This window comes from Neoarius graeffei, chromosome 16 (genome assembly GCF_027579695.1).
Source record: "Neoarius graeffei isolate fNeoGra1 chromosome 16, fNeoGra1.pri, whole genome shotgun sequence".
In the NCBI taxonomy this organism is placed as follows: Eukaryota; Metazoa; Chordata; class Actinopteri; order Siluriformes; family Ariidae; genus Neoarius; species Neoarius graeffei.
Window position 1 is genome coordinate 29,666,832 of NC_083584.1, and position 4,800 is coordinate 29,671,631.

The following is a 4,800-nucleotide window of genomic DNA, read 5'->3' on the forward strand; positions in this document are numbered from 1 at the left end:
TGACCTTTAATCTTGCCTTTAGACACTTCGCCAGCTCCCCTACAGGACCATTAAAAAGCCATAAAATCGCCTCCTGCTTTCTGTGACTCATTACTAAATCAATACAACATCTCAGTTTTCCACGTAGTACTTAAAACTCTCTGCAGCAACTCCATACCAGCTCTACAGGAAGGGGAAAAGCTAATTAAATAAAAGACATGTAACTTTTAGGGATTTGGAGATCTGTCTAGTTACCGTGAGAAACTTACAGAAGCTGATTTTATAACTTCCCATGAGGGTTAATCTAATAGTTGCAAGTGGAAGGTCAGCACACACTCAATAAGGAATCGAGTATGAAAGCCTTTGTGAACATTAACATGACAACATCCAAATAGAATGTAGCTAAAAGGATTTTTCCTAATGGTAGCTATGAGTGGAGCTAATCCATCAACTTCTCGTCCATCGATAGCTCACAGCTATCTCAGCAATTAGCTAGGAGACAATAACTTCTCCATGTTTCAGATGCTTATCTCTGAACAAGTGTAAGATATGTATTTTCTGTAGACATATAGTTGCAGGATTATAACTACACAATTTAAAACTGTTCCATTTTGAGCCTGAAAAAGAGTCACAGAAGAAAATAATCGTGTAGCCGTTAAAAACACACATGAAGGTTAGGGAGTCACGCGTCGGTTGGTGAAATACAGTGGTGCTTGAAAGTTTGTGAACACTTTAGAATTTTCTGTATTTCTGCATAAATATGACCTAAAACAACATCAGATTTTCACACAAGTCCTAAAAGTCGATAAAGAGAACCCAGTTAAACAAACGAGACAAAAATGTTATACTTGGTCATTTATTTATTGAGGAAAATGATCCAATATTACATATCTGTGAGTGGCAAAAGTCTGATCTTCACAACACGTTTGTGGAAGTGATTTCTGAGGACCTCAGAAAAAGCGTTGTTGATGCCCATCAGGCTGGAAAAGGTTACAAAACCATCTCTAAAGAGTTTGGACTCCACCAATCCACAGTCAGACAGATTGTGTACAAATGGAGGAAATTCAAGACCACTGTTACCCTCCCCAGGAGTGGTCGACCAACAAAGATCACTCCAAGAGGAAGGCGTGTAATAGTCAGTGAGGTCACAAAGGACCCCAGGGTAACTTCTAAGCAACTGAAGGCCTCTCTCACATTGGCTAATGTTAATGTTCATGAGTCCACCATCAGGAAAAACACTGAACAACAGTGGTGTGCATGGCAGGGTTGCAAGGAGAAAGCCACTGCTCTCCAAAAAGAACATTGCTGCTCGTCTGCAGTTTGCTAAAGATCATGTAGACAAGCCAGAAGGCTACTAGAAAAATGTTTTGTGGACAGATGAGACCAAAATAGAACTTTTTGGTTTAAATGAGAAGCATTATGTTTGGAGAAAGGAAAACACTGCATTCCAGCATAAGAACCTTATCCCATCTGTGAAACATGGTGGTGGTAGTATCATGGTTTGGGCCTGTTTTGCTGCATCTGGGCCAGGACGGCTTGCCATCATTGATGGAACAATGAATTCTGAATTATACCAGCAAATTCTAAAGGAAAATATCAGGACATCTGTCCATGAACTGAATCTCAAGAGAAGGTGGGTCATGCAGCAAGACAACGACCCTAAGCACACAAGTTATTCTACCAAAGAATGGTTAAAGAAGAATAAAGTGAATGTTTTGGAATGGCCAAGTCAAAGTCCTGACCTTAATCCAATCGAAATGTTGTGGAAGGACCTGAAGCGAGCAGTTCATGTGAGGAAACCCACCAACATCCCAGAGTTGAAGCTGTTCTGTACGGAGGAACGGGCTAAAATTCCTCCAAGCCGGTGTGCAGGACTGATCAACAGTTACCGCAAACGTTTACCGTAAAATACCAAATAATAGCCCGGGCTATTATTTGTCTCAATCACGTAAGAGACCCGGCGCGTATTAGAGACTAGGCGGCTATTTGGAACAGGCGATTAATTCCTTCTTCACAAACACCTTCCCCAAAATCTACCTCAAAACGGGGAAAAAATCATTCTCAGATAGGCCTACTTTTAACCAGTATAACTTACAGTTTGTTTAGAGTTAGATTACAGATAGCACGGTGCCGACTTCGGGGAATTTTGAAGACGCAGAATGCATCTTCGCATGGCACAGTCGGGGTGGATAAAGGATAAATCACACACCTTTTCCTGTTAATGACTAGTTAAGTGCATGCTTTACAAAATAATCAAGAAACCACACCATTGTCTGTGCGCAGCACTGTGATTTAATTACTCTGCAAAGTTATGGTCACTTGCTATCACCCTCACCCATGCAGCCTCCACCCTTTGCGCTTCGCGATGTCTGTCAATCTGAAATTGCATGGAGGGCGCGACGCTGAAGCAACATAATTAGGGTGCGAAGTGTCAAACCAAAGGGTTTTTTCTTATGCTGAAAAATAAGTGACCTGCAGTGGCTACATACTGTCATCTTGCATTCTCACGTTTCTCTCCAAGACGTCTCCCTATTTGGCGGATATGAGCCTATTCCCCGAGTGAGTTGGTACGGTGGCTCGACCCCGTAGAAAACTTAAAGTTCGGATGAAAGTTAGTTGAATAGGTTACTGACTTGTAGGCCTACATGTTGCCTGCCTGACGCGTGCTTTTGGCCGCGAGCAGACTGAAATGCATGTTAGAACGCTCTCACCTTTTTTGTAAAGCGTCTTCCAGATCCGAATGGGTAAGGGCAAGTGAAATGGTATAAGGTCTTTAATAAAACTCAGTGTGTGCTTTGACGCATGCATTCGGCAATTTAGGTCGTTTAACAGAAGCAGCAGTCCAACCTTGGAAACCCGCAGTCCTCAATGTCCCCACACACGCTGGCTTTCGTTGGGTATACCCAAAGGGGTGGCTAAGACATCTGTCAAAAGTTACGGAGTTGCATTCCTCAAGAAATATTACGGTAGACCAAGATTATAACATTGAAATGGCATGTTTATTATCACATAACAAAATGTTGTAAACAGTATTATAGAAATAATTTCATTCATTCATTCATTCATTCATATTGTTTCGGTAGAAAACTATGCAATGCAAAATCGTTTAAACACCAGAAAACCAGAAAAGTGCTGGGCCTCAAGATTCTAGATAGAACGTTCGGACGCTTTTTTTTTTAGACCCCGGCGAGTATTCGGAACCGGCCTTTATTTGTCACAACACACGCGTACACCCGGCCGTTAAAGGGAACTCGGCGGTTAATTGGAACTCGGCTATTATTTGGTATTTTACGGTAGTTGCAGTTATTGCTGCACAAGGGGGTCATACTGAAAGCAAAGGTTCACATACTTTTGCCACTCACAGATATGTAATATTGGATCATTTTCCTCAATAAATAAATGACCAAGTATAATATTTTTGTGTCATTTGTTTAACTGGGTTCTCTTTATCTACTTTTAGGACTTGTGTGAAAATCTGATGACGTTTTAGGTCATATTTATGCAGAAATATAGAAAATTCTTTCAAAAAAAAAAAGGGGGAACCAGTGTCTGTTTTGCCTCAGGAAACTGTCGTCATTTCACATTGACAAAACACTGCTGACCCTGTTTTATCGTGCTTTTATTGAATCGGTTTTATCTTTCTGCTTGGTGTCTTGGTTTGGTCATCTGTCGTCTAAAAATAAGAAGTGCCTGAACCAACTAGTGAAGTGATCCAGTAAGCTGACGGGAGAGATGCAGTTAAATCCAGAATCACTGTACTCCAGACAGGTACAGAGGATATCTGGATCAATTTTAAAGGACACCTCTCACCCACTACATTGTGAGTTCCAGCCTCTCCCGTCAGGACGTAGATATAAAGTACCACAATGTAAAACCAAGCGTTATAAAATGAGTTTTGTTCCTGCTGCCATAAGCCTTTTTAATAAGTCTTAACTTCATGTGGGATTTTGTGTGTTTATGTTTTTATGTTGTGTTTTATGTCATGTTTTTTTATCATGTGCTTTTTTTAATGTGTTTATCACGCTGTGTTTTATGTTAGATGTTGTTTGGCGTATGTGGAAGAGAAAGCTGACTCCACTGCAAAACAAGTTTACCTTTGGGTATAAATAAAGTGACTTGACTTGAGGGTTCACAAACTTTCAAGCACCACTATATAGCTAACTGGATTTGCAAAGAGTAACGAACAATAATTTCTCACATTCGCTGTTGCCTTATGGTAGACTGTAGCACCTTAGACGTTTACACCAATTAAGCAAATGTGCCCCACAAGACTGGGTGTCGAATTATGAACTGAAGGACCAAATCGGAGTTAACCAAGCTAGTTAGCTAAAACTGTCAATGTGTCTCAAGCAGAAAAAGTGGTCCATAGTCAGGCTGTATTTGATTTGAAAATATCGAGTCATGTCCAGAGGAATGTTTGCAAAGATTGCTGCCTTGAGCTGCCTTCATTTGGCCAGTTTGTGAAGGCAATTTCAGTCTCTTGGCAACACCGTGATGTATGCCACCTCTGAGGTCTGTGTCAAACCATCTGAATAAAAATATACCTTCAGGAGCAGCTGGAATGAATGCCCTTCCATTAAAAAAGGCATTAGTGTGAGACTTTATTTCTGGCATGCACATCAGATTATTCACAAATTTCCCTCATTTTCTCCATAATTCGTCATCGTCACTGCCAAACCCAATCTGGGCTTGAGGCGAACCTGCCAGAATTGCAGCAGTAGGGTAGCCAGTTCCTTTCTGTGCACTCATTCTCTCTCACATACACCCGGGCAATGCAGAGTAGCCAATTAGCCTAACCTGCATGTCTTTGGACTGTGGGGG